Below are 14,041 nucleotides of genomic sequence, written 5' to 3'. Positions count from 1 at the left end.
CTTTACTCTACATCCTCACCAGCATTTGTTATCTCTAATTTTTTTGATAATAGCCATTCTAACAGGTATGAGGTGATAGTTCATTGTAGTTTAGATTTGCATTTCCCTGATTTTTAGAGATACTGAGCATCTTTTCATGCACCTGCTGGCTATTTGTATGTCTTCTTTGGAAAAATATCTATTCAAATCCTCTGCCTTTTTTTTTTTTTGCTTTTTATTTTTATTTTTTAAATTTAATTTTATTATGTTGTGTTAATCACCATACATTACATCATTAGTTTTTGATGTAGTGTTCCATGATTCATTGTTTGCGTATAACACCCAGTGCTCCATTCAATACATGCCCTCTTTAATCAGCTTTTTTTTTTTTTTTTGCAGTTGAGTTGTAGGAGTACTTTATATATTTTGGATATTAACCCCTTATCAGATATATGATTTGCAAATATTTTCTCCCATTTGTAGGTTACTTTTTTATTTTGTTGATGGTTTCCCTTACTGTGCAGAAGCTTTTTAGTTTGATATGGTTGCACTTGTTTATTTTTGCTTTTGCTACCTTTGCTTTTTGAGTCAGATCCAAAAACCATCACCAAGACAGATGTCGAAGAGTTTATCACCTATGTTTTCTTCCAGGAGTTTTATGATTTCAGGTCTTAATTTCAAATCCTTAATCCATTTAGAGTTAATTTTCACAAATAGTGTAAGATAGTGGTCCAGTTTTATTCTTTTGCATGTGCTTATCCAGTTTTCCCAACATCATTTATTGAAGACACTGTCCTTTCCCCATTGCATATTCTTGCCTACTTTGTTATAAATTAATTGACCATATCGTGTAGGTTTACTTCTGGGATCTCTATTCTGTTCCGTTGACCTGTATGTCTGTTTTTATGACAATGCCATACTGTTTTGATTACTATAGCTTTGTAATAGAGTATGAAATCAAGGAGTATCATGCTCCGGTTTTGTTCTTTCTCAAGATTGCTTTGGCTACTTGGGGCCTTTTGTGGGTCCATACAAATTTTAGGATTGTTTGTTCTATTTCTATAAAAAATACCATTGGAATTTTGATAGGTATTGCACTGAATCTGTAAGTTGCTTTGAGTAGAAGGGAGATTTCAACAACAGTGATTCTTCCAATCCATGAGCATGAAATATCTTTCCATCTATTTGTGTCTTATTTCTTTCATCAATGTCTTACATTCTTCAGTGTATAGGTCTTTCACATCCTTGGTTAAACTTATTCCTAGGTATATTTTGACATAATTGTAAATGGGATTATTTTATTTCTTTTCTGATAGTTCATTATTAGTGTATAGAAATGTAACATATTTCTGTATATCGATTTTGTATATGCAACTTTACTGAATTATTTATTGGTTGTAACATTTTTGGGTGGAGTCTTTAGGGTTTTCTATATATAATATGTCATTTCATATAGTCACAAATATACTTTTTTTCCAATTTAGATGCCTTTTAATTCTTTTTCTTTCCTAATTGCTGTGACTAGGATTTCCAAATATGTTAATTAAAAGTGGTGAAAGTGGGCATCTTTGTTTTGTTTCTGATTTTAAAAGGAAAGCTTTTAGCTTTTCACCATTGGATATGATGTTAGCTATGGGCTTGTCATAAGTGGCCTTTATTATATTGAAGTACATTCCTTCCATACCCACTTTGTTGAAAGTTTTTATCACAAATGGGTGTTGTCAACCATTTTTTCTTCATCTATTGAAGTGAACATATAATTTTTATCCTTCATTTTGTTAATGTGGTGTATCACATTGATTGATATGCAGATATTTAATCATCCTTGCATCCTTGGAATAAAAACCACTTGATTACAGTGTATGATCCTTTTAATGTATTTTTGAATTCAGTTTGCTAATATTTTGTTGAAGATTTTTTCATCTAGGTTCATCAGGGATATTGACCTGCAATTTTCTTTTCTTCTGGTGTCCTTGTCTGGTTTTGGTATCGGGGTAATGCTGGAGTTGTAAAATAAGTTTGGAAGTGTTCTCTCTTCTACTTTTTGGAAGAGTTTGAGAAGGATTGGTATTAATTCTTCTTTGAATGCTTGGTAGAATTCACCAGTAAAACTGTCTGGTCCTGGGCTTTTGTTTGTTGGAAGGTTTTTGATTACTGATTCCATCTTCTTACTAGTAATTGGTCTGTTCAGATTTTCTCTCTCTTCATGATTCAGTCTGAGAAAACTGTATGTTTCTAGGAATTTATCCATTTCTTCTAGGTTATCCAATTTGTTGGCACATATTTGTAATATGTAAAGAACATCTGAAAAGTCATTGAAAGGGGAGACAAACCATGAGAGACTATGGACTTTGAGAAACAAACTGAGGGTTTTAGAGGGGCGGGGGGTGGGGGGATGGGTTAGCCCGGTGATGGGTATTAAGGAGTACACGTACTGCATGGAGCACTGGGTGTTATACGAAAACAATGAATCATGGATCACTACATCAAAAACGAATGATGAATTGTATGGTGACTAACATAACATAATAAAACAAAATAAAATAATAAAATAAAATAAAAAACAAAGCAAAACAAAAAAGATCTTTCTCAACTTACAATGGGGTTATATCCTGAAAAACCTATTATAAGTTGAAAATATTATAAGTTGAAAATGTATTTAATAAACTTTATCTTCCAAACATCATAGCTTAGCCTAGACTACTTAATGTGCTCAGAACACTTACAACAGCCTACAGTCAGGCAAAATCATCTGACACAAAGCCTATTTTATGATAAACTATTTAATATCTCATGTATTTTATTGAATACTATACTGAAAGTGAAAAACAGAAATAGTTATATGGGTATAGACTGTTGTTTACCCTCATGATCATGTGGCTGACCGGGAGCTATGACTTGCTATCACACTGCCCACCATCATGAGAGTATCATACTGCAGATTGCTAGCTTGGGAAAATATCAAAATTTAAAATTCAAAGTACAATTTCTATTGAATGCATATTGCTTTTGCATCACTGTAAAGGCAAAATATCTTAAGTCGAACCATAATAAGTTGGGGACAATCTGTACCTCTAGTATGTCATGTAGCTTGTCTTTGGCTTAAGGTCAGTTATCTGGTTATCTTATGGTAGGTAACAACTACTCTGTGAACATATAATTAATGAGTATGAACACACACATAAATCTTCATACTTGCTATATATCAGTGACAAAATTCATGACACTTTCTATAAAGCTTTTCCATGCTGGAAATATATTTTCTTTTTTTTTTTTGGAAATATATTTTCAATCACACTCGGTGCAATGTAAACTGTGAAAGACTCAGAAATACCTAAGCAACGAGTAAAGCAGAAGCACAGAATTAGTCATTATTTCATTCTGCTCTCGAATTCAAGCTCTTGACTGAATGTTTAGCCTCCATATATTCGGATCTAGAAGGAATCGTCTTCTTAAACTATTTGTTTAGAATCTATTGTTTGGAGGTTTAATTAGTGAGAGCCAACTATGTTTTGGTTGGATATTCTGTTTATAATTCTTTTCCACAAGATGTGAAAAATTAACAAGAACTTTTTCTTGAAAAAGTCATGTCCTAATTAATGTCCTAAATTGTAAGTAGTTTCAAATCAAAAATATTAAAGTATTTTAATGCTATAAATGTTATTCCCTTACTTTACTTACTTAAAGTTCTCAATCACTTCATGCATCATCAATTAGTGATGTATTTTAACTTTGAAATAATAGCCATACTTTTCAATGATTAATGGATTTTCAACATAGAAAACATTTAAGGGTATTTTCCACTCCAACTGATATCTAGAATGTTCTATCCATCTAAAATGCATATTCAGATGTCAAAAATAAATTCAAATGATATACCTGCTTGTGTTCGTGAAATTAACTGAATGTGATGATAACCTCTGTGAGCAAATTAGCTGGAGATGAAAAAATGACATGGTATTAAGCATTCACTATTTGGTTTCAGAAATACTTGAGCTGAACCCAAGGCTGATGAAATATTTGTGACCAGTCACTGAGACCAAAGTTGAACTTTGGTGCACATGAAGAAGGCATATACAAAGCCAAGGTAAAAGCATGTCACCCAAACATTCTTTGAAAACTTGTCAGGCATTAGCACGGCCATCCAGACGTTCCAGAGAATGTGTGAACTTTACAGTTTGCCTGAAACAAATACACGTACACAGAGAGAGGTATTTTTAATGTTCTTTACTTAAGGTAGCCAACATCATTAATATTTACTTTCTTGCAAAGCCACAAAAACTTGCAAATAACATCTGCTTTCTCTTAGAAATCTAGTTTTAAGAGACAATATATTCAAACTGCAACAGAGACTTTCAAACTAATCTGTTCCATTTCTCCATTAACTGCCTTTTTTATTGTATTTCACTCAGTTAATATAATTGACTGGTTCACATCAACTGAGCTATTGAAACAGATATCTGCAGAATGTAACCCGATGTGGCACTCTGTACATTCACATTGAACATGTAGGGAAATTCAGAACTTAGTTGTTAGGTTTCCAAAGAGAAAGTGAAATATGTGAATCAATGTGATTTACATGGTTTTGAATATATTTTGGAGAAGATATTTATTCTATGTCTTTTGTACACCTTAAAACTTTGGGAGCTAAATACTCCTCGTTGGCACTCTCCTTTCTTAACCATGCTCACTTTATGCCCACTTCTCTCTGCAGAATGTGCCATGTCTACTGACATCAAAGCAAGTTCTAAACCCTGATGCATTCTTCAGTCTGGGGATGGAGGGGCAGCTTTCAATAGAACTCTTTTCTCATAGGTTTCATCATAAACATATTTTATTTCAAACTCAGTCAATATTTAAGGCAAGGAGAGAAAAATTCCCAGAGTAAACTACATCTTAAACTATCTAAACCACGAGAGTGAACATACACGGAATAGATCTATTAAAGTGTTTTGTCAATATCAGCTTTAGTATTGTCACTGGGCTTTATAAAAATTTTAGGACTTAGTAGTTTTTTTTTAAAGAGAAGCTTTGGAGCTAAATTTAAGTTATTGTTATCAATTTGAGGGTGAGCATATTTTTAAAAGTCTGAGTTATCATTTGACAAGAGTTTAAGAGTTATAACTTGCTCCCCTAAGGATGTCCATGCAGATTTTCCCATTTTCCCTTTTGAATTCCCCACAAGATATATCCATTGTATTTTACTGCTGACCAAAACTCTTCCTGAGCTGCCTTAATCATATTTCCTTTGGCACGGAGCAACCCTGAAAAGGATATGGGATGAATAAAAAAACATTCATGAGTTTTTACAAAGTAAACCCATGGGTTTGTTTTAAAAACAAACACTAAATGTTGTTTCAGGAAAGTCTTGCCATTTCAGTAGAAGTTGTAAAGGAAAAATTTTTGACATCACTATCACATATTGGGTTTATAGTGCCCTCTCCAAACATAACCTTTATTATTTTCTCCTTTTAAGGAAAAAGATGCGTGTGTGTGTGTGTGTGTGTAAATATAAACAAATGTGTAAGTGTATGTTTAAAATAATATTCATTTACCAAAAAGAAGCATGAAACACAAACACTGAACAAATATGTATGGATTAAATCAGAGTTTAGAAAAATAGTTCCCAGGGTTTTCAAGGCTCTAAAAAAAAGTCTTAAAATTATGGAAAACAAAATTAGCCCCACACTGTCCCATTGAGTTTCTTAGCAAAGCACAGTGAAATAAGTAACATATAAAGGAAAAGTGTGGAAATGGGTCAGTTTGAGGAGCCTGATAGGCAATTTTATCACACTTAAGTATTCAGGAACTACAAATTAATTTACTAGAAAATAAAATCTTATAATGGAAGACCAACTAAAATACTCACTTACCAGTTCTAATGAACTGGAATGGCCATGAACTAGAGTTTAGAGATTTTCTTCACACAAAAGATTTCTTTTGGAATTCTGCATCCTTACTATCTCTTACGAAATCTACATGACAGCACTCGAGTTACCTTCTCTTCCAAGAAATGTTACCTGATTCTTAGTCCCTTTCTGTCTGTCCCTCTACCACCCAGTATATGCCTTCATCATTGTATTTCTCAACCTATAATTTTTAGTTTAACTTTGTTTTTTTCCACTAGACTACAAGTACGTTGAAAGCATAGGTATGTCGCCTCCATTTTTGTGTATCCAGTGCATAAACCACAGTAGCGTCTCATTCAGGGTTTTTTGAATGAAAGCCATGAGTAGCAATGTCTAGGAAAGATGAAGCATATAGGAACTACCACTGATAGTTTGCTTACCTTGAACCTAGCCCAGTGCTAGACAGTTAAGTATTTTACTCATTTATTTCTCACATCAACACAGTAAAGTGGCTATTTTATGTATGTATATGCTCAAATTTTAAGAGATTGAGTAGCATGATCTGATCTTCAACAAGAAGTTATAAGCTCTGCAATTTAAATCCAACAATTCTTGATTCCAAAGATCCCTACTTTCTTCCTGAACCCTGCTGCTTCCAAAGAGCAGAGTCGAACTTAGAAAGTAGATTATTCAGAACAAAAAGTAAGGTTCTGTGGATACTGCCCAGAAATAGCTTTACATTCTTAATCTCCATGCTGCTGTTTCTTGTTTATCCTTGTGTCATCAAGATTACCTTTTTAAATACTTCCCACTTTTTGATGTAGGATAATTTCTTTGACTCAAGCTTAGATTCCCTTCTCTTTCAAAGTTCATCAGAAGTCCATTCTTCTACTAATTTCGAAAGGACTCTGGTGCAGAAGGTTGACTAATCATAACACTCATTTCATGGTACATTATCAGCACTGGCCCACACAAACCCACACTTGCTTTATTCATCATTCCATTATATTTCCATAGCCCAGGCCCTTCCCCCTCTACCACAGGCAAACATTCTAGTGGGTTTAACATGGTTTTGTTGGTATGTGTTCTTTCAAAATGCTTCTTTCTTGTACACACATATTTTTAATTTATATAAATTATGTTTTGTTGTACATCATATTCTTTTTATTTTTTTTGTGAATGCTATATTTTTTGTGAACATTATTTTATTGGTGTGTATATATTTAACACATTGCTCCATAGTGTGCATCAAATTTTCTACCAGAACCACCTGGAAATACTCCCCCTTACTTCCTTATCTTATTTGTCAAAGCACATGGAAAACAAATAAATGGGAAGGCAAATCAGTTCAAGGTCACCTAATCTTTCACCAATGGAGATTAAAGTAAGGTATATGTAATATGTTACATTAATGAAGTACTTTAAGTGTGCTTATACTACACCTGCTCAGAACACTCACATGTTCATATTTACGAATTTTGTGGGGTTATTGCTTGATATGCAACATATGGGATGAGGTAGAGAAATTAAAAAGTATCTGGGATAATAAAATGATATGAATTAAAGATGGGAATGGAGTGGCTATGAGAACTAAAATAAAAGAATAAAATTTTTTGTTGTTTTTTTTAAATCACTGATGAATAGTACCATTTACTTTGAAGACAAGGAAGTATCATCATTTATAGATTCTTCTTTACGGTATCCTTAATTTCATCCTCCTTCAAAAAGTAATTTATGAAACACTAACTATGAGACAGTCATTTTAATTTAAACAACCCAACAAATTTGAAGTTACTACCCTAATTTATTAAAAAAAGAAGCTAAGATATTGAGGAATATGCAAAAAGATGTAGAGTTAAGGCAAGGCAGGAAGGAACTGATTCAATCCTCGAGTTGGATAAGCACAGGTTTTGGTCTGAAATACTTGGCTCAAATCTCAGCCCTGCTATTTAACCATTCTCTGACATTTCGCAAGTTACCTGCACTCTCTGCCTTGGTTCCTTATTTGTACAGTGAAGTTATTGATGCCTACCTAAATAATTGCTGTGGATATTAGAGATGAAACATGGAGAGTATCCAAAACAGTGTCTGGCATGTAGCTGGTACATATGTATGTTATTTCCTCACTCTTACTAAACTCACACATTTCATGGAAAGCGGCATTAGAACCCACATTTTGGGGGCATAAATTCAGAACCTTTCCCAGGGAAATAGTTATATCTTTAATTAATCAACATATGCTATACTTCAAAAGCATCTGATGCCTAATCTATTTTGGGTCTTTACTTGCCTCTCTTTCCAATACTTATTGACCAGAGTAGTCTTCCTCTACTACCAGAGCAATCTTCCTTCTGGCCTTTTGCCTGGATCATGTTAGTAATTTTCTCAAGAAAGCACCATATTTAAAATCCTTCACAACCTGGACTCCACCTACTTTCCAAATTCATCTGTTTCTATTACCTGGTCTACAACTTGGGAAAGGTCTTGTCTTTATTCTGTCTTCATTTTTACTTATCAATTGCCTTGCCCCTACATGGCAATCTCTCTGCTTCTTCATTTCAAATTTTCATCTATCCTTCAAGGCTCCAGAAGCCTTTACTTCCCTATAACTTGATGTGTGTAGGACAGAGCTCCTCTGAACCTTTGAACTACAGACAAAGCTTTTTCCTCTTCTCATATGGCATTTATATAGAACTTCAGATTGTAGATATTTGTATTCTTAACTCATTCTCCAAGGTTAATTAAAGCCTGTTGAAAACAGGAACTGTCTTACTCATTTCTCGTCAGCTGTTCCGCCTCATATGTAAGACCTTACACACAGTTGGTGCTTAGCCAATATTAGTTGGACATAATTAAATTAAGAGCCTGAAGGTTTTCATTCCTGGGTTGTTGGAACTGTGTTTCTGAAACTACTTTAATCTTCCAGGTAACTTCTATAAAAGGAAAAGTAACTTTCAAGAAGATGATAGAGAACAACCGATGAATAAAAGAGTTAAACTTTCAGGAAGCAGTGACAGCATTCATTTGCTTCACGAGCTAAGACAGACTCAACAATGCAATTAAGAGCTATTGAAGTGTGCTGGGATCCTTGGTGAAACAACATTGCATAATATCTCGCAGTGGCTCTAAGTCACCATAGTGCAGTGGGTTAAAGCATTTTCCACTGGGAATCCAAGGCAAGTTAAAAGGGTTATTGATTTTTTCCTCTACTTATAAATGAGACTCACATATTAGGAGTGAGAACTGCAGACACAACATAATGACCTTTCTACTTGGCTTCTTTTTCCTAACATAAACAGAATCACTTTCAGTGGCTAAGAGGATATTAAGCAGTAAATCTTGTAATTATGTGTATGACTGTCTGTACCTTGAGAGCAAAAATCAGCAGCCACATTTTTAATTTTAAAAATATCAGTTCTGTTCACCTAGCATTAGAAATCTCAACATCTAATTGTGTATTTCTCTTCCTGCACTGGTGTTGAAAAGTCCTATGTTTGTTCATGCCTCAGCAGTAATACACAAGTTCAGCTTGAAATAATCAGTTTATTGAAGACATAAGACCTTGCATGACCTTGTTTTAGATGTAAGATTTAAAATAAACTTATTGATTCCCGCCATGTTATCTTTAAGAGAAAGATTCTAAAATATGAAACAGTGGCGGAGCCCTTATTAAAGTTGTCCCAAAACAAAAGCTAAGAGGTTGGTAGCTATTAAAATCAGATTTGTTTTGTACCTGTTGGATTTTGCTGTCATAATTTAATTAGGGACTTTTGGAAAACAAGTTGAGGCTTTATGGGTTTCCCATTCCCACTAGTTCCTTTCTCAGAGATTTAAAATAACTATTTTCTCTAACTTTTCACTCTTTGTTGGTGACATATTTAAGTCATTTCTGTTTTGTTTCAGGAGTTTTGTTCTCTGTTTGGGGTTTTTGTTATTATTGTTTTCTTTCCTGGGTATTCAGTGAGACCTATTATCTCCTGTAACACTAGAATGGCAACATGCTCCTGTGTGGCCAGCCAGCCACACCTCACTACAGGTAATCAGACATTTTCTTGATTTTAAAGGTACTAGGTAGATACTTACTCTATCTAAACATACTCCCCCCTCCCCAACATGCACATACACTGCCTGTTGTTATGTCTACAGTTCTCCCATCGAAAATCTATTCAGTTCAGTTTGTTCAGCAACAAATACAAGTTTCACAGATTATTAAGAGTCATTCTGTTAGACATCAGAGTGGCAAAGATAACAATATTCTGCAATTTAACCAGCACTAATTGTGTGCCGAGCACAGACTTGAGTGTTTTATATCTATATATTCTCTCATTTCATCCTTACAACATCACGATGTGTTAAGGTTTATAACCTTCATTTTCTATGGAAAGAAAGTGAGGTTCACAGAGTTAAGTACTTAGCTGAGGTCACAGAGCCAATCAGTGCCAAAATAAACAAGTTTTTCTGATTCCAAAGGTTGGGGTCTACCTGAAATTCTATGAATAAGAAAGTCCTCTAGGTGACTGAGAGGGAGAAAATGGAAGTAACTCTTAAGAGTTTGAAAAAAAGCTTTCAATTTTGGCAAGGATTCCATTTTTAAGGGAAGAAAACAGTTCAGAGAATGTTTTTAACTTTCTAAGCATATAAACCCAATGTGTCAGTTATCAGTATGTCTCTGCTACACATCTGCTCTAGTAATAGACATAGACCCTGTGTGTTAGTTTGCTAGGGCTGCCATAACCAAGTACCACAACCTGGGTTGCTTAAACAATAGAAATCTATTTTATCATAATTCTGGAGGCTAGAAGTCTGAGATGGATTCTCAGCAGAGTTGGTTTCATTCTGAGGCCCCTCTCCCTGGCTTGTAGATGGTCATTTTTTCCTTTTGCCTTCACGACTTCTTTTGTACAGGTCTGTATCCCAACCTCCTCTTCTCCTAAGAACACCAGAAATGGTGGGTTAGGGCCCACCCTAATGACCTTATTTAACCTTAAAGACCTGTTTAAAGACCCTATCTTCAAATACAATCAATTCTAAGGGACAAGGGGTTAGAATGTCAACAGATGAACCTGGGAAAGCCCAATTCCACTCACAGCACCCTGTACATATGTCTTCTTTGCAGCCTGAATGGTATTAAGCTTTTTCAGTAAAAGGTGCTGATGGCACACTGGCGGGGAGGGGTTTCTTCTCCTGGTTCTGATGGGCTCCTCTAAACAGGCTCCTGGAGCATATGCAGCACAGCTTCTGCAGTACCAGGATCCTGTAGCCTGTGTGGCTTCTACAGCACATGCTTCCAACAGCACCCACCAGGCTACAGCATGGGGCAATTCCCTATGGACAGCTTCTTCTCTGGGGGCTTGTTAGTGAAGAGTCACCAGTATGAAGCTGCTGGGAACAGCTTCTCCTACATGCTCTTGGGTGGCTGCACAGCAGAATGCTGTTAACCCCGTGCTTCTGAGGGGGAAGGTTGTTGAAAAGAAGTGACCACCAGGTGACCCTTGAGCTCGACCTGGGCAATCAGAGGCTCCTCATCCCCCTTCCTGTTGTTGCAATAGGAGTTCTACTTGCCTTTTCTACTCCCAGAGGCTGTTCCAAAGACACATAATTATGTGGTATTGAGAACATCTGCTTGATATATATGACTGAACCCAGTTAAGGCCTCTTTATAAGCTCTTAAGATTTGGCAGGCAAGTGTAGGGAGCCATTCGTCTTGCTGGCACTCACGACAAGTCTCATGTGTAAGTTCCCTTTTCTTATCAAAACTGCCACCTACCAACCTGGAGTGACCTGCCTCTTTGTTCAGTCTCTCCCTGCCCAGCAGTAGAGGGGCCAGTTTCAGATTACACCAGGGAAGCCCCCAAGAGGGTTGCAAACCAACAGCTTCCCCATAAAAGGCTTTCCCAGGCACATCCAAGGAGCAGCTTCGCAGAGAGTTCTAAGGTGAAGCATATCCCCAGGGCAGCTTCCCTCAGCACCCTACAGAATGGCTTCCTAGCCAACACTGCCAACGTGGTAATTCCCTGTGGATGGCTTCCTCTGGGATCCATCCAGAACACTCTTGGATGGTCCTGCAGCCTCAGCCAACATCTCTGCCGACCAGTAAGCCATGGCTGCACTCTCTCCCATGAAGTTTGGATCTCAGTCCTGGGGTAGGAGGGGTCTCCTAGATTTTTTCCTTCCTTAGGTATTCTTTCTTATCCTTATGGATGGTGGCTGCTTCCTATACATGCTATTCCTCTACTCTTTATAATATTTTCTCCTCAGTAGTCAATCTCCTGTTATTCCAATCCCCTGTTAATAATTGTTTATATTAATTGTCAAATCATTTTGTGCTTTCTGACTCCTGGTTATACCCAAATTGATAAAACTGGTAAATGGCAGACCCAGTACTCAGATAATCCTACAAGAAAGAAAAATGCATAGATGCTCTAAAGATTGGCAAGGAATCTGTAAAACTGTCATTCTTTTCACAGGATAAGATCATCTATCTAGAACACCCCCGTATGTCCCCAAAAAACATAGAAAATGTAGAGGAAAAGGAGTAATCTATTCTAACAACAAATTTGTAAAGAATCTAAGAAGTAACCTATTATAGAACACATAAGATAAGATTTTCTATTCAAAAAAGGCCATAATAGATGAAATTAAATACATAGATTATAGACTGGGGAAAATATTTGCAATATCTATAACTGGCAATGGGTTAATAGCTGAAATATACCAAGAGCTCCTGAAAAATAAACAAAAATGATAGAAAACCCAATAGAAATTATAGACAAGGGATACAAATAGGCAATTCATAACAGGAGATGTCCAAGCATATTATAACATGCTCCAAATCACTAATAATCATAAAAATGAAAATTAAAAGAACATTAACATGCCACTTCATATCTATCAAAATGGCAACAATTAGAAACCTAATTAATACCTTGGTAATACCAAGTATCCTCAAGGATATGAGGAGATGGGAATTTTTATGCACAACAGGTGGGAATATAAAATGACAATTATTGTCAAAAGCAATCTGGATTTTTTTTATTAATTAAGTTTTTGAACTATGATACAATGATCCCATTCTTAGCTAAATATATAAGAAAAATTGTTGTACAAATCTATTAAGAGGACATATGTATTTGTCCTCTATTTCCTAGAATAGGATTTCCTAGAAATTATTTGCAATAGGAAATTAGAGATAAACTAATTGTTTATTCCTAAGGAAATCACTAATTAAATTATGGCAGATGCATACTTGAGAACATCATGCAGCAGGTAGAAGCAACACAGCAACACAGAGAGATTTTAAAATTATAGACTTGAATGAATATAGTAAAAACTGAATGAGATTATAATACAGTACCATTTATGAAAATTCATAAACTAAGACTTTATTTTAGGATAAAAGCATTGTCAGAGTATATATGAAATTTGTGAAAATGAATGCCTTTAAAACACTGTAATCAAACAGTATGGTACTGGCATAAAGACAAATAAACCGTTGGAATTAAATAGAGAGCCCAGAAACAAACACTCGTATATGTAATCAAATGATGTTCGACAAAGATTCCAAGACCACTCAATAGGAAAGGACAGTCAATAAATGGTATTGGGAAAATTGAATATCCACATGCAGAAGAATGAAGTAGAAACTTTATACCATATACAAAAATTAACTCAAAATGGAAGACCTAAATGTAAGACCTAAAACTATAACTCCTAAAAGAAAAAAAAGAGAAAAACTTCATGATATTGGATTTGGCAATGGTTTCTTGGATATGACACCAAAAATATAAACAACAAAAGCAAAAATAAACAAATGAGACTATATGCAACTTAAAAATTTATACACCAGAGGACACTACCAACAGAGTAAAAAAGCAATCTATGGAATGGGAGAAATTATTTGGAAATCACATATCTGATAAGGAGTTAAAATCCATAATACATAAAGAAGTTCTACAACTCAACAATAACAAAAAAAATCAAATAACCCAGTTTAAAAATGGGAAAAGGATGTTTCTCCAAAGATGATATACAAATAGCCAACAAGCACATGGGAAGATGTTCAATATCACTAATAATTAGAGAAATGCAAATCAAAACCACAATGAGATAGCACCTCACACCTGTTAGGATGGCTACTAGATAGATGATAGATAGATGATGATGATAGATAGATAGATAGATAGATAGATAGATAGATAGATAGATAGATAGAT

The sequence above is a fragment of the Mirounga leonina genome, unplaced genomic scaffold (assembly GCF_011800145.1).
Source record: "Mirounga leonina isolate KUSES-001 unplaced genomic scaffold, KU_Mleo_1.0 Mir_169, whole genome shotgun sequence".
Taxonomy (NCBI): domain Eukaryota; kingdom Metazoa; phylum Chordata; class Mammalia; order Carnivora; family Phocidae; genus Mirounga; species Mirounga leonina.
This window is presented reverse-complemented; position numbering follows the sequence as displayed.